General features: G+C 41.9%; 1 long non-coding RNA gene across 3 annotated transcripts in view; it reads left to right on the forward strand.

Annotated features, from left to right (window-relative positions):
- Window positions 1-22970, forward strand: part of LOC146856984 (uncharacterized) — a 266518-nt gene that overhangs the window by 25658 nt on the left and 217890 nt on the right. For all 3 annotated transcript variants that reach the window (XR_014979519.1, XR_014979517.1, XR_014979518.1), the window contains one exon: window positions 22375-22448. This is a non-coding gene — a long non-coding RNA (uncharacterized LOC146856984). The remainder of the gene's footprint in view (window positions 1-22374; window positions 22449-22970) is intronic.

A 22970-nucleotide genomic window follows, 5' to 3' on the forward strand; every position in this document is an offset into this window, starting at 1 on the left:
CAGATTTGCACCAAAAAACTAAAAGCGTAATCTGCTAACCAAAGGCTACCTTTCTGCCAAATTTGTTGTAATTCCATCCAGCGGTTCAGGCTGTAGTTGTGTTCAAAGCTCTTATCAGAATTAACATCGTAAATGCCCTTTTTTGACCCCCTCCTTTTTCTTGCTCCCCGCTTGAGGGATTGCCCCGAAACTTTCAATGCACAACTACAATAAACGGCACACTTTTAAAAAAAAGTTTCGTGAAGATTCCTCAACCAGTGCCAAAGATATAGACAAGTCAAAAAAATTTTTTCCTAACTATTACTACCTACTGGCGACTGCCATATAGATTTGGCTACTGCTCTCTCTCTCTCTCTCACTCTCTCTCTCTCTCTAGAGCAAGAGAGATGAAAGATAGAGATACACACAATTATATACAATTTTCTCTTCAATGTTACAATAGATAAATCACCAGCATAAACCTTTCAAATCAGAGATGCATTTCTTTTGACTATTGCTAGCGACTTTGCAGAACATTTTGTCTGGGGTTTCCATAGCTCAGGGTTGCACAATGAGTTTGCTAATTGTATTTTTCATTTTTTTACAATTTGAATTCACTTGCATGCCTGATTTATTCACTCATTCCACCATGACACAATTAATGTGCTAATTATATTGTTTGCTTGAAAGCCCCCATCTGCAGAGGCTAATACAGCAGGTTAAAGGATGGGTTGCCTCACCTCGGTCTTTTGGATCTAGAATTGGATTCTTGTGCGTCCAAGGATACATTTCATGGCCACACATTTTGCACACAGGGCTTTCATTTTAACTGCATCATTTTACCATACTTCTAGAAATTAAATAAGAGCCGGTCTCTAGCAGGTTAATTTTTAATAAACACCCTCTTTCAGATTATCTTCAAAAGATGGATATGCCCTGTCACTGGAGCAGACCTTTGTATTTTAAACCTTTCCAAGCCATTGCAAAATGTATCTTTTGACGAAAACGTACTCGCACCTAAAATGGCTTTGAAAAGAATGCCTGCCTGTTTTTCGGTTTTGATCATTAATTTTAGGGCATAAAAGTAGCATGCAACATTCGGTGAAAAGAATGCAGGGTCTGCTACACAACAAAATATTACATAGACGCGTGTCTATGATTTTTTTGTATGATTCAAAATGATAAATATAATTTTCCAATGGAAGCTACAACTTGTATAGTTCTCCTGGAATGTGCCCGTCTGATCGTACCATAAAGCTATCGATTGTTTACAGAGTGGAAAATGTGTGATGATGAAGCAAATGTAAAAATGCAGTTGCACATTTATTTTTTACGTCACTTTTTTCTTCATATGGGAATACGGTTTCCTTATTGTGAAATCTATTCCTTTGAAACCCATAACCAATGAGCATGCATGTGATACTTTGCCTTCCTCAATGATCTACTAATGCCTACTAGAAGTAGAACGAGGTTTTGAACTGCCATGGGCGCGGAATAGGCAAAGCAAAATTATGGCGATAAATACAAATTAAATACTTTGTGGCATTCGTCACAAGGGCAGTGCCATTTTCCAATCCACCCCTTTAGGAACATCCAATTTACCTCCCACCACATGTACTTACAACTGTGAAAAACCCATACAAATAATATATTTTCTAGATTAGTGACACCTGCGCCCACAAAAATCTGCGAATCCTGATTCTTTTAATCCTCGTTTGTCACGTGTTCCAAAATATCCTCTACCTGTGCAAAGTTTTTACATTAACCTATTAATATGTTACGATTATTAGTGGAAATCGAGGGGATCAATAGCTATAAGCAGAAGAAGCAAAGAAAGGCATTTTGCAAAAAAACACTGTCAATAAATTCCAAAAATAGCTGAAGTAAAATGAAAGAAACGTTTCAATATTCAGTGTGTTGCAAAATACAAAAACATAAAATGATTTAACAGTAATAAAATTAATACTTTTCGTAAAGAGATAAAGTTGAAGAGATACTATCCAAAATATCTGAAACCTCTGAAATTCATCAGTTATATTCTGCTAGCCAAACAAAAACCTCCAGGGCAGTTCTCATGACCTCAAACATGAGAAGGCAGATGGTCACTGATGACATCATCGATGATGTAACATAGCAACATATTATACATTACACAGATACAGAAAGCTGCTGTAGATTCACCCGCATGTAAGGAATATAATGCGGTTATTTTCAGCTGCTTGAATGCAGTGCCATTGGCAGGATCTAGAAGTACCAGCTTTACAAGAACCCTCTATGATGGATGTAAGTTCAGCCTAATGCAATTTTGTATTACTATTGATGGGTGAGATCTGTGGCTTTCAAACTTTCAACTGTATTTCCTTCACAAAATTACCCTGTGGGTTTAGGATATTTATGGGTGTAGATCTCTGTTACCCCTTTTTCTTCCTTCCTAATTACTTTACTCCCCAATTCCCTTCTCCCCTTAAGTTCTTCTCCCTATTCTTTTCTTCTTTCCCCCCTTTGCCCTATAGATGGAGCTATTAATAACACATTTGGGTTGCGAGAAAACCAATATTAAATGTACTGTACAATCCATCCTTAAACTGAGAGACAACTGAGGTTTCCAGTGAAACTTTTCACTAGGCTCAGTCATCATTAGGTCGAGCATTCGAGACCTCTTGTATATACTTTAGTATATACTTTAGATTATCTACTTTAGTATATACTTTAGTACATACTTATATGTGTATGTACTTTGTGGGCTCTGAAGATCAGCCCTTGGAGAGACCTATTGTCTATACTTTAGTATGTACTTTAGTTTATATACTTTAGTCTATTCTTATATGTGTATGTACTTTGTGGGCTCTGGAGATCAGTCCTAGGACTTGTCTGCCTCCACAAAGGGACTTTTTTTCTGTTTAACTGCCTATATTTAACTTCCTTGATAGAAAACAGCCAGCAGAGGTCAGTAAAATACCAGAATCCCTTCAGCATTCTCTAGATTCCAGTCCATAGAAATTGTCTTCCACGAGCACCCGCAGATTATAATACTTTTTTCAAATCTTGTATTTTCAGTGATATGACCACCAAAGGCCCTGCTTTTATATTAAAAATAGAGCTTTAGACTATCCCATTTCCCGCTGAAAGGCAATATTTCTCTCCAGGTGTTCCCATACCTGGCATGTCACGCAGTTTGATGCGTACTTTCCCTCCATGTTAAAGAACCGTAGATGTTTCAGCACCCAGGCTAATGTGTTGTATAGCGAAATATATATAAGGTCCCAAGGGCGAGACCGATTGCATTGCAAATGCTTATTTTTATTATGTTGGCATAATTTGGAGTAATCTCACACATTTCAAGTTGTGAAAATTACTCCAGTCCATGTGCTGACATCCTTGAGTGACTTTAATGTGCACAGGGATTATGTATGGTGGCTGGGAGTGTGACTGCATGTTCAATGCAATTGTGTGACATGGAGGATAGTGGGATCAATTTAGGATAAAGCATGACACAAGATGGGTGCTGAGGGACAGCCTCCCCAGACTGGCAAATCATGTTGCTGGAGACAAGACTCCTTTTCTTATGCACCAAAAACGTTTTTTAATGGAGGTCTCCTGACTAGATCTTGAACACCACCATTTGGCTTGATGTAGGGTGTAGAGAGGTGGAGACAGTGGTTGCAGAGGGAATTATATTTGCAGAGTCTGCCTCCTTGCCTCTCCTAGAAGTGCTACCCCCAAAGCCTGATGACTACCAGGCGCAAGGTCTTCACTCATATTGTGCTCATATTTAGAGTGCTCCAGTCTGAGATATCCTTCATAGCTACCTTCTGTGGAAACCATCACTTGAAACAAAGATTGCGTCTGCTTTGCAGAGGAGAGATACACTTAGGGACATATTCACAAGATAATGACACAGAGCGGCGCTGCAAGTCATCTTGCTGCTCCTAGCTGCATCATTAGGAAAGTGCAGGGATGCGTCGTATTTACAACAATGCGATGCATCCCTGTGCTTTCCTCTGAGCTGGCGCACAATATGCTGCCTAGAGCCAATGTAGGCACCCTTCCACCATGTGCAATGGTGCCTGCGTTGCAAGGATGATTGTTTTTGTGCAGGAAGAGACGCCTTCCTGAACAAAAACAATAGTTGATAGTGTTTTCCTCATTCAGAATGCAGCACACAGGACAAAGCAGAAAAAATGCCGGGAATAAAAGGTATTTCTCCTTGCTGCACCACTTTTATGCCTCCCCTTGGGAGGCATTAGAATCTGACTCATTCCCAATTTTACAAAACCTTGCAAATCTAGGAATGCGTCAGACTCCATGAGTGTTGCGTGAGAACATCCACAATAACACCCATGGAACGATCCTTTCACGCAGAGTAATGTGCAAAAGGGTGCCATATTTACAAGGTCATGAAAAGCAACTCAGGGTGGCTTTGCGTGTCCTTGCAAATATGGGCAGGCACACTGCCCCGCTGGAGCATCAAACAAAGTGATGCTCCGATGGCGCAAGGGGCTTGTATGCCTCTAAGACAAGAAACCACTTTATACCAGTTTCAAGACACTGGAAGTGGAATCAACCTGTCTGTCTGCAACATGACTTTAAAGGTAGGACTGAAAGATCCCCACTTCATTTTAGATTTCTCCCTGACTTAAGAGTTGGTACCCCACAAAGTAGGAGAGGAACTCCTGAGACCCAGTGCTGGTGTCACTGACATCCAGTCTCTTAGAGGTGAGGGGAAATCTTTTGCAAAAGCTGCAAGGAGCTATTGGAGAAGCTGTGTGCCAGCCTTGGTACCAGAAATTGCCTTGCCTGCTTAGAGAGTGATTGGAAGTACCCCTGCAGGTAAAGACTTCCCAAAAGAGCCCAGCTGCTGTGCCTGAGTCGAAGGGACAGCCCAGGAGTGAAGACTAGGGTGGAAGTGAGGCAGTGGCCACATCAATTGCATTTCAATAAATATTAGTGTGCTGCACTGAAAAAGGAAGAGAGGGAGCAATGCAAGAGCTGACCTGACTGCTAGAGTGTCTCTTTCAGTTTCGCGATTGTTGCCTAAACCATAACTGGTGAGGAAGAGAGCAAGAAAATGTGACAGCATCTTCGGGCTTCAGAGACTCCGTTCAACGCTCCATGTCCTGTGTTGACCCTTTCGGTGAGCAAAGAATTGTTGAAGATCAACAGTTACCGGCACCACAGGGGGTTCTTCACTTGTTTGGGAGGGGGGCTTTTGCTTTTATCCTGTTCTCCTGCTAGAGCCTGCAGCCCCATGGTTTGACCAGTCGTGGTCTGCACAAGGATCCAGAACAACAAAGAAAGGCTGTTGCACATACACAACAGAGTAAAGGCCAATAGCTGTACACCTAAATGCTGCTATGTTCAGGTAACTCTCACACATTTGAACTTGTGCTCACCAGTCATTTGCAGTCTTTTAGAGGTAGGTAAAGCTATAGTGGGGTTGCCAGTGACTGGGTCATTGAAACAATGGGCAAAGGACCATGGATCCAGAAGTCTACATACACTATTCTTAGTAAATCTAAAACTGTGAGGTTCGTCTTAGACTGGTACATTTGTCCTCATTTCTAGTGTAGTATCTTTTATAAAACCCCATGACCACAGCCCAAATCATTTGTATGATATTTCCTTTTGGGATAGTAAAGTTCTGCCCTTTTATAAAAGATAAGCTCTGAATTAGACAATCATTATTGCATGGTATATGTTAACTGCTAAGCTCCCAAGCTTTACCAAACACATTACCTCTTTGAAAAGCCTTGATCTACTGTGCCCTTTATCAGGGTCCGGTGCTAACAGCATGTACATAGTGTTCAGATTACAGTGCCATAGTAGGTCAGGCCACGTGACAGCAGTGGTAAAAGGTCTCAACCACAATGGTTGTGGCCTAGTACATTGTGTCAAATGTCAGTGACACCGGTTTTCATTGAGTATTCCTTCCTCAAGTTCTCAATCACCTTCAACCTGAAACTTAATTGTGTGAACTTATTGCATTTCACAGGTTTAGACAAATCATAAATGCCTGTTTCCACCATACTTTGTGTGGAGCTCCAATAAGAGACACTCTTAGGTTTTTAAAAACAATGAGAAAAGATAGCTTACCCTCAGAATGTAACATTCCGGAATATCCAAGTCAGAAACAAGCATTGGAAAAACGAATAGGCATACCTTGGCAAGTTCGGGCTTATGGTTAAATGTACAAAAACACATTTCGAATTTATTCGAAAAAAAGGAAAAAGAAACAAATGAAAACATCTTGCTGTCTGAATGTTTACATCTAAGGAAAAAATAAAATTGTATATCATTTTATTAGGATAATATGGATGCTCCTAAGAAGTTAGGTGACCTTAGAATAGGTATAGAAACTTTTTTTATTTTAATGAATATGACTTGTATTGGTTTAAATAAAATGTGCTATTGCCCTCAAATTACTATAACATGAAAGGCATAATTTAAACACATAAGGGCTACAAAAAGAATAAAAAAGATAAAGGAAGGGGAAAAAAGCATTGGCAGAGAAAAGTATTGCCCCTACTTTACCTGGCACAGAAATGCACTTCGTTTTAGGTGAATGATCAAATGTGTCAGGAACAATAACACCACTTACATTGTGGGAAAGATAATATCAGATATTGGGTGATCCATTTCCCCGTGATGTATGCTGTGGAGAGCAGATGGAAAATCTGAATTACAGTTGATCAGACCCATGAATGGAGAAGGCTGGTGAAACAACTAAAACCGTCTCTAAGTCCGACCTAAAAATGATAGGTATCTTTATCACAGCATTACTTCCAGAACATGCTGAAAAGCCCTATAACATACCTCAGTTCCCCTTCTAACTGCATACATTCTAGATATAATTGATTAAATTAATCCAACCGCTTCCTCATATGGACCTGCCTCACTTCATGTAAGGAAGTGTAAACTAGGGTTGTGTGAAATTCACATATTTGGCTTTTATGTAACCACGCAAAATTACATGAAATTACTCATAATCATGTGAAATGCACATCTGTAAATTTGTACTATACTTTAGCATGAAATGGGTGATTGTGTACATTTTGGATGCAAGGACACATTTAACCAAAGCATCGCAAACAACAGCCAATTGTGTTTCTGTGTGCCTCTCTCTTTCTGCTGGCAGCTCATACAGACTTCCTCGTCCAGGACTCATCGCTCTTACGGCTCCAATTGGAGTGGATGATCTCTTCTTTGGCACTTTTCTCCACTCACCACCTACCCTCCGTAGTGAAGGCCAGATCTTCCCTGTGGATAACCTATGTTGTCCTGCAAAATCACAGTCTTAGAACTGCAATTTCTGAAGCAGGTAGCCATACTAAACCAGTGCAGGCGACATCCACAACTACACCAACAACCTTACAAATGGTTGCGCTTCTGAAGGAAATTTCGGTGATTGGATCTATGCTGTCGGCCATGGATTCCAAGGTGACTGATCTTACCACCGAGGTAAAGTTGCTGCGGCAGGAGGTCTCATACCTCCACTCACAGATGTCTGTAGTGGATCAGCGACTTGATGGCATGGAATCTCACTACAATGCACTGCCCAACTAGGCTAGCTATATGTCAATTTTACTAAACAAGGTCAATGACCTACAAGACAGGTCTTGACATAATAATTTCAATATAGATGGTGAACCAGAGGGGCTGAAGAAGGAGGACATTGCACTTTTTCGACAGGGAATGCTCACAAAATTTCTCAGCCTCAACCTCTGAGAACCTCTGGAGTTTCAAAGGGCTCACCATATTCATGTCTGTTCTTCTCACCAGCAAGCCTCCCCATGGCCGATCATTGGCTGCAATTTTCAACAATCACATGCCATGGCTTTTCTGCAGGTGGTACTGAGTTTCAAGGAGCCTTTGCTCACTGAGGGGAATTGCACCTCCTCCTCCACTAACTACTCCTTTGTTTCCAGTATTAAACATAAAATGTTTTAGTCACTATGACCACAGCTTCACCAATGGGATGTCAAGTTCTGCCTCCTGGACCTTGCACATATGCTAGTGACCATGGACAGCAAGACCAGAGGCTTTTCTGAGCCAGACGACTTGAAGGCTTTTGTGCACTTAGTGAATGACTCCGAAATGAATGTCTCTGTTCCAAAGGATTCTACAGATTCTTCCTCTTCTACTGAACCGTCTGCCCCCTGGATGCCCCCCCGGGCACCAGTCTAAGTTACAGAGATCTACTAAACATAGGATAAAGGAGAGGCAGGGCCAGGTGAGACAAAACCACTGCAATAATCACAACTGCACATTCCACCTTATAGTATTGATATACTCATAACCATAAGGACAGTAATGTGTTCATGAGCCTAAAACATGTACAATAGAATCATATCTAATTTGAAACACTTTTTTTATTGTTTTTAATTAATAACATTCATTTTTATATCATCTGAAAATATGTGTCTGTGTCAAACACTATATCATTGCGATTATGTTCAAAATGTGCTAAAATTATATCAAGACCAATGTATAAATCTGTACAACCCACCCAAAATTCCACTCAAACTAAAACGTTGCATTCACACTCATACCTGTGCCGATGTCTTGCCCTCGTTTTGATCGGCTCCTTGAAATGTTAGTGCTCCACACGCCATGATTGACTGCTGCACAAGACTTTCCCTCATGCCTTTTTGAACAAACTTTCATAGACCGCATGCATCGGTGTATTCCTCTGGTCCCTGCTCTCGCCCTTGCTTCCTCTGACTGCCACTCCTATAGTACTACATATTACAGGAGACTTGCGTCCCAAAAAGTATTGTTTCCTCACATGAATGTCCGGGGCTTAATATCCCGACTATAGTTGGGCCAGGTTTGTTTGACACTGTCTGGCTGGAACAGGGACTAGCACACAACTTAAAAGGTAAATCTCCCTTATTTTTCTTCTTCTTCTTCCTTGGCACCCCTTTCCCTTCCCATCCAAGCTCCTGTTAGGGGTCTGTACTCACTGGTAGTCTGCCACCACCAGGGTCTTTGAGCCCCCTGCAACTGATAGCAGGGGATTTACCATATCTGGTTGGGGGAGGGGCTGACAAGATGTCTTCCTTCGTCTTTTTCATTCATTACCCAGGGACATTTCTGGTACCCTTATGTTGCCCTCTGAACACATTCTGAGGATGTCTAAGCCCTTATTGCTGTTCACTTAGAATATCAATGGCCTGTCACATTATATTAAATGCAAGAAGGTCCTGCACTACCATTACACAAAACAAGAATCCCATCTCTCTCCAGGGGAGTCCCTCAAGCTTAAGCAAGATTGCTTAGGCACTGTGATGAGCAGTTGTATAACTGTCATAGCGAATGATGTCACCTCCCCCTCTTGCAAAACATTCAAGATTTAAGGGGTGGCTATTCTTATCGGGCCGATACTTTCCTATAGGGTTCTGAATCCTGGAAAGATAAGGATGGCGGATGGGTCTTTATCAAACTTTGCATCATGGGCAGGATGCTGATAGTTTCTTACATCTATGCCCCTAATGCGGAAAAGACACACTTCCTAGCCCACCTCTCCTGACTCTCCTTCGGAAGCACACCTTTACTTTTAGTCAGGGACTGGAACCTCTCCCTAGATTGTGTTCTGGACCATACTGGGTGATCTTATTGTTATAACTGGTCAGATAGGGTCCTTTTTCATGACTTAGTAGCTGGCTGTGTGGCGCTGATGGACTTTACCTTCTTCTCCTGCCCCCACGGCTCCGAGTCATACATTGACTTCATCTTCCTCCAGGGGAGGCTACTGCGACAGGTCACAGGCTGTGATATATTGGAGGCTAGCATCTCAGTTGGACCTTGATGTGGGTCTAGCATCTCCTGCACCTCTCCGACGGAGGATAAAGACTTTAGTGTACAAGAAGTCTGCAATGCATGAACAACGCCATTTCCATATCAATTCTTACATCGCTGACAGTAAGGGCTTGGGGGATTCCATAAGGGCCACTGGGCAGAAGGGAAGGTGACTTTGTGAAGAGTGCTGATAAGAGACTTGGCCATGTTGAAACGGAAGGTACAAGCTGAGATATGTGGTTTGGAACAGGACATCCTGGACCTCCAAGGTGGTTATTTATTATCCCACACACCTACACTCCAGACAAAACTCAAATTAGCAAAAATACATCTTAACTACCACAGCAGCTGAACAAACCCTACTAAAGTTGTGGTGGCACAAATATGATCATGGTGAAAATGCATGCTGCCTCCTGGCTGGACAGCTGCATCAGAGTGATCTGGGATACTCATGGTTGTCATGACTCACCTATGTGATATTGCAGATCGTTTCACCTTGTTTTACTCTGAACTAAATACTTCGGAGTACCATGCCATGCATGAGTGCATAGATGCCTGTCTGGAATCATTACACTTTTCCTCAAAATCAACTGGACCAAATGTGAGGTGTTCCTATGTCTAGGGTGAATACTAATGCATGCATCCAGGCCTACAACATGCAGAGGGTCTCTAAATCCCTGACCTATCTGGGTGTTCGCATCTTCAAAGGGCTAGTTAGGATGGTGGAAGACAACCTCCTGTCCCTCGTGGACAGACCTAGATGGGACTTTCTCAAATGGAAACATCTGAACCAGTCACTGTGGGGGAGGATGGAAATGGTTAAGATGGTTGTGGCCCCATGGTACAATTATGTGTTGGAGATGTTCCCCCTCTGAATGCCTTGTGCTCTCTTCCAAGGAATAGAGGCAGGCATTCAATCATACAAATAGAGTGGGAGAAGCCCCAGAATTTGTGCATTTAAGTTGTGGGCAGCTACCATCTTGGGTGGCCTTCGACTGCCCAAAATGGCCCTGTTTAGCCAGGCCTTTCTCCTATAGCAGCTGGCCCTCCATATGTGTAAGCCTTGGGAAACCCCTATGTGACTATGTGAGTGCACATTGAACTGCACCTCCTGGGCTGTCTTGAGCGTTGCCTCCCAGTGTACATCTCTCCTTCAAACGCTATCGCGGCATAGCTCCCTGTTCTTAGTGTGTCTGTGTCTGCCTAGAGTGATGCTCATAAACTTTCAGGAGTATTGCTGCTTCTGCACAACAAAGCACCATTGTGGCACAACGCTGCCCTTTCCACTGCCAATGAACCCATTTATTGAGCGTTCTGGCTAAAGGGATACAATGTATAGATCAGTTATCGTCAAGTCCTATCAGATGCTATGGGAGGAATTTGGTCTGCCTGCCACTAAACACTGGCGGTAATGACAACTGACACACTGCTTCCAAGCTCTTTTGCAGCATCAGTTGGTTGTACTACTGTTAGAAATGGGGGTCTTTAGTTGGCAAGGGTTGGCACCTTTGTCCAAGTAGGGATCCTTTTTCCTAGTCAGGGTAAGGGAGTTACACTCCTAAATTAACCCCTGCTCAACCCCTTGGTAGCTTGGTGTGAGCAGTCAGGTTTATCTCAGAGGCAGTGTGTAAAGCATTGTCACATAACCAACAGTAATACAGTGAAAGCACTACAAAAGGACACCACACCAGTTTAGAAAAATATTCAATATTAGTATTTATCCAAAACAATACCAAAACGAACATACTGTACTTTAAAAATATATACTTTGCAAGATATCCTTATAATGGCAGAAATAGCTCAAAAACACAGTTTGTATAAGTCAGTAGCTCTGTCCGGGGCTACCGCAATGCTGAAAACCACAGAGTCTAACAGTTCCAGCCGGCCATGTCAGTAGGGGCCAGCGAAAGCATGGACAGACTCAATAACAGTACCTTTCTCATTGCGGCTGGCAAGTTGGTGCGAGCCGGTCTTGGCAACCATCGTGGTTGTGTTGCAAAATGGAAGTGGTGCAAGGTGTGGTGCCCTCTCGATGGGTTGCAGGCAGCGGTTCGGTGAAGATCGTCAAGACGGCGTCAGTGAGACGGAGGCCTATGGTGCAGGGTGAGGCGGTGCGCGATGCGGTGCGGGCAGATTTCGGTGCAGCTGACATTGCTGGTTATGTATATTGATTAAAGTAGGATGTGTTGAATGAAGCTGTGTTCAGACAATGATATGAATATATGATTTACCCCTAGTAAGTAATTTATCTTGAAGGAATAATTTATGGTATCCTTCATATTATTCGAAAAAAGTATATGATCTGTTCCATCGCATCAATGTGTTTTGGTTATTATTGTATTACCCAGATGCGGCTGGAGTATTGGGTTACCCCTGTTTATATACTCTATTGCTGGTTAGGGGGGCTGGCGTAGGTCGGCCCAGATGGCTGTGTGGGACGAGGCCGTGCATCGCGAGACTTACGAGGGGTGCCCCCAGCCACGAATGCGGTCACGGGTGTTGATGTCAGCAGCAGCCAATATACGTATTTCTGTTACAAATTAAGTACTACCTATCCCATTTCAAAAGGTTCACTCCAGACTCTTACCTAAGTTCCTTCCAATGTATATACTTTGTCATATCTTTCTTCGAATTAACGTTTTGGAAAATGCAGCAGACAAACGAATATCAGTGAACATTGAGAACTAATGCTTCTTCAGTGAATGAAAGGCAAATTTCCAACATGCAGTTAATGAAAACAGTAGTTCTTTCAAATAAACACTGGATGAAAAATTAATGGTTTTAATTGAATAATGGAATGCCCGAGCTAATTGTGTTGTGACATATGTATGTATTTATTTGTTATTTATATGTAATTTCCTTTAGTACAGCTTTATATCAGGATGTTAAAGTGGACTTTATAACCAATGTATTAAAATGCAAGAGCATAAAGCATTAGAGGAAAAGAAGGAAGTAAAGAGAAAAACAACATAACAGTAGGGAAATCCTAGCAGGGGCAGTCATAAAACATATCAATTGAGGTATAGGTGGAAAAGGTGTATTTCCAGTAACTCTGGAAGGTGAGCAAATTATTATTATTATTATTATTATTAATGTGATTTATAGAGCGCACGGCTACCCCAAACAGGGGTGTCCCGGCGCTAGAGGCAGCTTAGTTGCAACCAACGGGACTAAGGACCTAAAAAAGCCATGTTTTCAAAGTTTTTCTAAAACTGGAATGTAGTGCCTGTTTACGCTTTCGGCCGTCCGTCAGACCACCGAACCCGTGGTGGAGTTGAGGTGGCGGTTGGGGACCGCCACACCAGTGGTACGACTGCCTTATTATAACTATGGCGGTCAGACAATTTTTGGGACCACAAATCCCTGGCTGTGGTGTGGCGGTGTATGCTTGGCAGGGCCACTGTAGCCACGCCAAGTATATTACAAATATCCTCACTGCCAGCAGTCTCATGGCGGTGTTCACGCCATGAAACTGTTGGCAGTGTGGAAAGTAGGGGGGTCCTATAGGGCCACTTGTTTTCTCTGGGAATGGGGATGCATGCAGGGGGGTACATTGTGTGCCCCCCTGTCTGCATGCATGCCCGATTCCTGCACAGCATGGGCTTAACAGTCCATGTCATAAAATAACTTGCTTTGGTATTCCAGTTGCAGTTCCCGCCATGGGAATGCCAAAGCACCGACTGCAAAACTACAGGAATATTCATAATCTGGCAGGGGGTCAAGTTTGGGAGTGTGGGCAGTGGCATGCCCCGCTCCCACACTGACAAACTTGTAATCAGGCCCACAGTTTGGACCTTAATGACTGTGGAATTGAGTTTCATGGACTTAATATGGAACATGTGATGGATAGGTTGTAGAGTTTAGGGCAGGTATTTGAAAGAGGATTGAGTCATTACTCCGATGCCCTCTTGATCAGGGTCAGACTGCCCTACAGAGTAATCAGGCAGTGCCCAATGGGCTGGTCTGACATATCAGGGTATGGGCCTGTTTTCCAACAGTTTGTGGGCCTGTTTTATGGCCAAGTGGCTTGGTTTTTACTGTTAATTTCCCTGATATTACCACAAACATTACCTGTAGCAAACACAAATGCATGCAGTCTCCCATTCCTTCAAAACACACGTAAAACTGAACTTTACAAGTTCAAAACTGTCTAGATTTGCAAACCAGGGCCACTTTTTAAGCTACTGGGCTCGCTAATGGGGTCCACTTTTATTGATGTGTCTAGGCCTATTTTTTGTCCAAGTCCAACCTTGCTCTCTATCTTCTACACATTCCGAGAAGTGGTGATAGTTGAGTGGGTGTACCTAGGTGATGGTACATTGAATCAGACAGACAATTTTAAATAGTATTCTAGCTACTATGGGTAGCTAGAAGCTCTTAAACAGCAAGGAGATCAGATGCATTGTTGTATGGAAAGTTACCTTGATGGAAGAGAGGGAACACTGTTGGACCACACATACTTAATTTACCCAACAGAAGACCAGAGCGTAGGCCGTGGTTCTCAGTTAGATGGTAGTCAAGAGAGCATCAATAGCATTGAGGTAAAAATTCTTGAATTCTGCCCATTTATTGATGTGGTGTACCCAAATCAGAATATTGTCAATAATGAAACTTAATGATTTCACAGATTCTAAGAACGTTGGGTAAGAATCATTCAAAGAGTTTTGTTTAGACGAGATGTCCAATCTGTTTTGTTTTACTGGGTTGATGTCTATAAAATCGGTCTTTTGCGGTTTAGAAAGAGGAAGTTGCCTGCCATCCAGAGATGCAATTCTGGGGCAAGGCTTTAATGTGAGTTTGTCATTTAGACAGGAAGCCCTCATTTATTGGGAATTAGGGTAGGGCTGCACCGCAAGTCTTCATGCAGCGCTGCGCTATGACAATGTGAGAGGGCTGGAATGTACTGTATTTATGAAATACGGTGCATTCCTGTCCTTTCCCCATGCGCTTACGCACAATATACTGCCTTGGCAGGAACCCTTGCACCATGTGCAAGGGTTTCTGCGTTGCATGCAGGATTGAATTTGTACAGGAAGGTGCACAGAGGTGTTTTCCTCTTTTTAAGTGTGCAGCAGAATGCAGCCGACATGGAAGGAGGAAAAACCAAGGAGAAATACAAATATTTCTCCTTGTTATGGCTGCTCTGAGGAGGCATAAGGTTTTGGCACTCCCCCAGGTTAACGTGATTAAGTAAATCTGGGGCAGCATCATAATCTATGGCTGTTGCATGGGAGAACCCACCACAACACCCATGGAACGCCTCCCTGGTGCCAAGTAAGGCAACCCAGCGACTTGCACTGCCTTGCGGTACTTCATAGCAATGAGGCCATGAGAAGTCAGACAAAGTGGCTTTATGTGACCTCATAGATATGGTTGAGAGGTTTACGCCACTGGAGAATCAGAAAAAGTGACACTCATGGCGCAAGCATCTCCTAAGTAGGTCCCAAATTTTGTAAGTACAGCTTCATGTCCTCAGATTATTAGTGTATGCCGACACTAGTCTCTTTTCATTTTTTGGATAATGGTTACGGTTAGAAATTAAATCTTAATGGTGCCCAAATCGATGAATTATTGAAGAGTTACACTCCTCATGTTGTAAACATTAGATTTGTTTAACATAGAGTGCTACTTGTACCCCAATCATTACTAGTTTGTAAACATTGCACCATATAATTTTCAACATGCACAACAAGTGCCTCTAGGGCTTACACTATTTTCATTATATGCACCCACACGTGTATACAGCTTTCTTTTTAAAAATTATGTAAGGGCTTATGGATTATTGTAAATAGCAGTGTCAAGACTGATCTCATTTGACATGTCATCAGTGATGACATTGATGACATTTGAGATGCTATCAATGATGTCATCAATGGTGTCATTTAACATTAGTGATGTAATATGTGAGGTCATAAGCACTGCATGATGAGGGCGTAAATTTTAACTTGTTCACTAAACTATCAATGGCAAATTCCAGTGTTATTTCATTTTTTAAGCATTAGTTCCTATCTCATTTAAACACCTAACTACAGGATCACTTTAACATTGTTTTTTTCAGTGAATTTCAGTGAATTTCTTTTTTAACGTAAACTAAGATCTTATTTCCATTCCTAGCTATAACATCACTTTATCCTTCATTTCTTTCCAGAAAACAGCTGTATTTTCTGGCCATAATCAAAGTTAAGCATGCACCCAATCCTCAGCCAACCTGCCTGCCGTGCATGGCTTTTGGCCATGAGCAGCGGGGGTGTTAGCTGCAGTGCCTTGCCTCTAACCAACCCCCACTAGTGACCAACCTCTGGTTAAACCATGCACCAATCCCCCTCTGCACACCCATGCACACATATTGCAGCGAGTGGTTGGGTACCAACCCCCCACCACATAGGACCAAATACAATGCGCAGGTTGAGGTTGTGTGCTGTGCCCAGCTCTAAGCTAGAGCCTGCACCCACCTCCCCAGCTGACAACTAACACTCCACAGGCACTCAACCATCAGCGGGTTGGTAAATGTGCACTGGTATATGGTTTGAGCCTGTGCCCATCCCTCCTTGAATGCCCAATCCTCCACATGGCCACCCAACTCCCACTGTGCAAATCCTCTGACCATGCGCAGCAGGGGTTGTGCACTGGACATGGCCTCTAACTAGGGCCAGCACCCAATCCAACAGGCACGCAAATCCCCGCAGCCATGCACTGTTGGAACTGGCAACAGAGTTTCACCTTCAGCCATGCTCTTCTCTTGGTTTGAGTCCTGTAATGGTTGCTACAACATTTTTTCATCTTGTAGCCAGCCAATAGATATTAGCCCATCCACTTTAAAAGGGTCAATCAGAGCATATCTGGACACCAATGGTCATAATATCTTTTACTTTCACCAGTGTTAATCCCTTGAGGCTCTACAAAGGATCTTTTCAAAAACGACTTAATAGAATTACACAAAATAACAAAGAGCATGTGTTAGACTTGTCAGCCTTAGGGTGATCTTCCCCCAAGCTTTTTGGCCTGCACCCTCCTATTTTTCTGATTGTTTTCTTTTTGCTGGCCTGAGGACCCTATGCAGTTTGCCACTGCTAAGCAGTGCTTAAGTGCTTGTGCATTTTCTTAAAAGGTTGGACATGCACTTTTAAGTTTTACATATCCTGGTAGTTAAAAACTAGCAAATTCATTGTTTCCTACCTCTCCCATAAGATAACATTGGGTTGCCTTATTATACGTAATAAGTACTAACGTTTGATTGGAAAAAGGTAGGAAATTCATGTTTGGTGTCTGAAAAATCTTAATTTAAAATGCTCTTTAATGGTAAAGCCAGATTTGAAGTCACAATTTCGAAAATGCCACATTTAGAAAGTTGGTATTTTCCTCCCCTGACTGTTTGGCTCCTGCAGCCTGTTCCTCAGTCACATGACTGGGTGTAGTTGGCAGTTGTACTTTGTTTATTCCTTCAAGACAGCGACACAATAGCGGAATTAGGTTTGCCTGGATGGGCCAACACTGGCAGGATGGGGGGTAGAGCTCAGCACAGGCCCATTTACAAGTCACTATGCTGTGCCATACCTTCACACAAAAAAATTCACAATATCCCATTGTGCCTGCAGTTAGGCTGGAGCCGGGGCAGGGCAATGAAAACAAAAAAGTCCAAGCATTTCAAAGGAAAATCTCTAGAAACTTCTCCTACTTCAAAGAAGGTACCAGGTATAGAAATAGGACCCTCAGACTCCCCCTTCAGTTCACTTTTTGGACCTGTGGAAGGACTCTCAGAGGAATACCTTCTATTTTGCCCTGCAGAGTACTTCAGAAGACTGCATTGCTGCACCTGGATGGGCTATTCTGCTGCCTAAAGCCTGCTTTGAACCTTCAGTGGCCTGCCCTGCTGCTTAAGCCCTGTTCTGTTTCTTGAACCCAAGACTACCAGGGCTAGTTGGCCGGCCTCCTGATCAGAGCCTCAGGGACAGAAAAGGCTCCAACCATCTTGAACCCCCACCTGGGCTCAGCGTGAGTGAAACCTGACTCTCCAAGTGGTGCCCTCCTATCCTAGACCCATGGAAGTGGTGCTAAAGGTGCCCAGATAGCCAAAACCCAAAACCTGGGACTTAGGTATATGACACTCCATTTTATGCCACTAGACTCTATGTTATTCCACTCTACATTACTCCACTGTGCACTACTCCACTGTTTGCCACTCCATTCTACACCACCCCACTATATGACACTACACTATATGCAATTCCACTCTTCACCCTCCACTCTACGCTATTACACTGTATACCACTACCCTCTACCATGCTCCACTGTGCAACACTCCGCTCTACAGGTCCACACTACACCACTCCTCTCTACGCCACTTCATTGTATGCCACTTCACTCTATGCTATTACACTCTTTGCCTCTCTATTGTACACCACTGTATGCTACTCCACTATAAGCTATTCCACTCTGCACCACTCCACTGTATATCAGTACACTCTACGATACTCCAGTCTATGCTATTTCAGGGCACACCACTCCACTCCACTGCACACCATATCACTATATGCCTCTCCACTCTACAATACTCCAATCTACCCCACTGCACTCTACCCTACTCCACTGTACGCTATTCCATTGTACACCACTCCACTGTATACCACTCCACTGTACACCAAGCAACTTTATGCCACTACACTCTATGCCACTCCGCTCTACTCTACACCACTCAATTCTATACTGTTCTACTGTATGCCAATCTGTTGTGTGCCACTACACAGTACGCTATTCCACTCTATGCTACTCCACTGTACGTCTCTTCACTCTACGCCACTTCACTGTATGGCACTCCACTCTACATCACTCCACTGTGCGATATTCCAGCCTATGCCTCTCCACTGCACGCCACTCCAATCTACACCACTACACTGTACGCCAGTACAACCTATGCTGCTCCACTCTACACAATATAAGTGTACACTACTCTACCATACACTATTCCACTGTGTGCTATTCCACTGTACACCACTTAACTCTACCCAACTCCTCTGTACACCACTCCACTCTACACTTCTACTCTGTTTGCTAATCTACTGTATGCCATTTCAGCTTATGCCACTTCAGTCCACACCACTCCAGTGTACACCACTCAGCTGTACGCTATTTCACTACACGCCACTCCACTGTAGGCCACTTTACTGAATGGCACTCTGATCTATGATACACCAATGTATGGTATTACACAATACACCACTCCACTCTATGTCCCTCCACTCTAGGCTACTACACTCCATGCAAATCCATTGTATGACACTCCACTCTACACTACTTCACTCTATCCTATTCCATTATGTTGCACTCCACTCTGCGTCACTCCACTGTACGCCACTACAGTCTACCCCACTATATTCTATCATGCTCCACTCTACAGGATTCCACTTTACACCACTACACTCTATGCCAGTCCACTGTCTGCCACTCCACTGCATACTATTCTACTCTTCGCCACTTCACTGTTCACAACTACACTTTATGCGATTCCACTGCACACCACTACACTGTACCTCACTCCTCTCAATGTCACGCTACTCTACATCACTACTCTCTATGCTTCTCTGCTGTATGTAATTGCACTCTATGCCAACTCACTCTCTGTCACTCCACTACATGCCAGTCCATGCTACACCACTCTACTCTGCACTATTTCAGTGTACATTAGTCTACTGTACACTCTTCCACTGTACACCACTCCACTCTACAGCCCTCAACTGTATGCCATTATACTCTATGCCACTCCACTCTATGCTATTCCATTGTACACAATTGCACTATACACCACTCCACTGTACGCTATTCGACTGTATGATAACTCCACTCTACATCACTCAACTGTACCACACTGAATGCTATTCCAGTATATGCCACTCAACTGTACCACACTGAACTCTATGCCACTCCACTCTACACCACTCTACTATACGCTATTTCTCTGCATGCCACTCCACTGCCCCCACTCCATTCTACCCCATGTTACTCTACACCACTGCACTGTACGCTATTCCTCTGTATGCGACTCCACTGTACCACACTCCACTCTACTCCACTCTACTCTACTCCACTCTAGAACACTACACTCTACCACACTATACTGTATGATGCTCTCCTCCACAGTTCTGTACGACACTCTTCTCAAAGACAGAAAATGCTATGATTAGAAAAATAAATATTAAAATAAATAAAATGATTAAAATTCAATGAAAAAAACCAAAGGTTCAACTTTTGTTATAGTTAGGAAAACTTTATTTATTCTTTCTATACAAACCAAACACAAACATTACAAATTCTAACGTGACGGTTCTACTTTAAATTTATAATTTATGCACCACATTTCAATTACTATAAATTTATTTTGACTATACAAACAAAATTGAAATACACAAAAATTACAACTTCTACACTTATAATTTATAATTTGAGCAACATCATCAAATAATTATAACTCCCCCACCTCCATACACAGTGTATTGAACTTGGTAGCCACACTATCTTAACTATAACGTGTGCTTTCTTCATCCAATGCTTATACCCTTTCTTATTATATAACTTATATCATCTATAATTATACCATTCACAACAACACTTATGATTTTACAAGTTATATTATTTGTGAGAACACAGTAGATGGTAGTGTGGGGAGGTATAGTTAATGTCGTATGGCTACTGAATTGAATACACTGTGTACCTAAGTGCACAAGTTATAGTAATTTGAAGGTTTATTAATATTAGCCGATATATTTGTGTTTGTGCCTAAATATATATATTCACTGAACAAAACAAAGTTAAAATGATGTTATAGTTAGGTGAACATTTCAGTGACAATATAACATTTTAAACTAAAAAAAACACTGAAATTCACCAGCTATAGTTATCTCAAGTAACCCTAAAGCCCTAAAGTAACTATACCTTGAGCCCCGACCATGCACAGTTTTATCATCAATAATTTAATTTGAAATGTTGCAGGGATGTTATTGATGATGTTATAGAACATGTGATGAGTGATGTAATGTGTTGGGTAATTAACTGTGCATGGTGAGGGTGTGAGTTATAGTAGCCAATGTAATCTGTATTGACTAAGTGTCCTGCCCTATAGTCCTTGCCCTAGGATCTTATACTTCTCCCTTTTTTTCACTGTCTGATAACTTGAAAGCAATAGAAACCATGAAAACAAAGAAGGCTCCTCTCCAAGATAAAATTCCAGAGGATTTCTTCAGATCAGAATTTGATAGTGTGTGGTCCATATATAAATGTGTTGTTTAATAGAACATTTTATGGAGGTAATATTTCTGAGTCTTGGCAAGGAGCAGAAATTATACCTATCTTTAAGAAAGGTAAAACTAGTGTACCTGCATACTATAGACTAATCAGTCTTATAGACCACTTAGAGAACATATTTGCTAAACAGTTACTCAATAGGATAAATGAGTAGAAGAACAAAACTTGGGTTTAGATCCCTAACAAGGATATTTTAGAAGTCGAACTAGCACAATTTATCAAGCTTTTAGGTTTGTTTTCATTCCTTGGAAGTTTCCCAAAATCAAAAAAAGGAAGATTTGTATGCATGTTATGTTGACTCGAGGGCTGCTTTCAATCTTGTCAATCGGAACAAACCCTGGCACACCCTAATTTCAATGGGTCTACCTAGAAACATTATAAATGTTATAATTATGCCTTCATGAAAATAACTACACCCAGGGGAGGAGTGGCAGGCATGGAGAGTTAAGTGATAATATCTCTCTGGAACGTGATGTAAGACAGGGGTGCTTTTTTGCTCCAACCTTATTCTTTCTTTATACAAATGAGGCTATAGGCTTTTTCACCACTGTGTTTATGATGTACTTGCACTTCTGTTTGCGGATGACACTCTCCCCATATCACACATACCCATGAGCTTGCACAATTCACTTTAAAATGTATTGATTTCTGTGCTCTGAGGGGTTTGGGGATCAATGTAACGAAGAACAAGTATATGTTTTTGGAGGGGTGTGAAGATGGATGGACAATTGTTGGATAGGGTAGATAAGTTTCACTACTTGGGGATCAGGATTGATAATTAACTCCTGAGCAAAGCATTATACAGAAAAGTAAAGTATTCCTGCTATGTAGAGCATCAGTTGTTCGGAAAATGTATAGAGCAACAAAACCTCTCAGTCTCTATCACCATCCATTGAGGTGTATAGAGCCAAGGCACAAACAGCCTAACTGTTTGGCGCAGAAATATGGGGATCATTGAATACCATTGATCTGTTTCAATGTGAGACAGGCTTTTTAAGATCCATGTTGAATTTACCACAGGGTATTCCATTCATCCCATTGTCTTTCGATCTGGAACCATTTAATCCACTATTATCATCCCGTGTAAGCCAACCCCTTGCTTTGAAAGTTTTATGGATCTTATTTTCCCTCAACAGGCAAAAAGTGTTACATTTACATTTAGCTTTGGCATGCTGTTAACTAAAAGCTTTACATATAAGTTGGAAGGTTGCTGAGATTTTACTGGTCATTATTCAATTTGTATTAATGTATTGGAAAATATTGACCATATTTTGTTTTTCTGCCGGTTTATTTGCATGTTAGGAGAAGGTGGAAAGAGCTGCTCTGTCTAAATATGGGAAGAAAGTATGCCCTGGTTTTTAGTGTTTCATATTGAAGTAAGTGAGTATATCTTTTTTAGTCGTAGCAAATTTTTATTTGCTGTTTTGGTCTGAACAAAATAGTGAGGGCTTTCTTTTTAAAATAAATTTAGGCATAATGATCGTTTTGCAACACTTCTATTATGAATGTATTTTAAATGTATTTTATATATCTATGTGCTTTATGGTGTTTTTTCTATCTATCTAGCTATATATCTATCTATCTATCCATCTATATATCTGTATGTTTATATATATTACCTATGGTTGCCAGTAGGTAGTTATGGGTAGGACCATGTTTCCATAGGAAAATGCCTTTTTTGTTTTGCCAATAACTTTGGCACCATTTGATGAACCCACGCAAATTATTCAAAACTAATTTGCCACTCACTTCAGCTGCCGTGTTTAAAGTTTTGAGGTGATCTGTCAAGTAGGGGCTTAGAAAAAAGGGGGGTCCTAAAACACATTATCCCCAATGTAATTTCCCATAAGGATTTTGAACATGACTGCAGGCTGAACTGTTGAACGGAATTACACCAA

This window comes from Triturus cristatus, chromosome 3_2, assembly GCF_964204655.1.
Source record: "Triturus cristatus chromosome 3_2, aTriCri1.1, whole genome shotgun sequence".
NCBI classification, from domain to species: domain Eukaryota; kingdom Metazoa; phylum Chordata; class Amphibia; order Caudata; family Salamandridae; genus Triturus; species Triturus cristatus.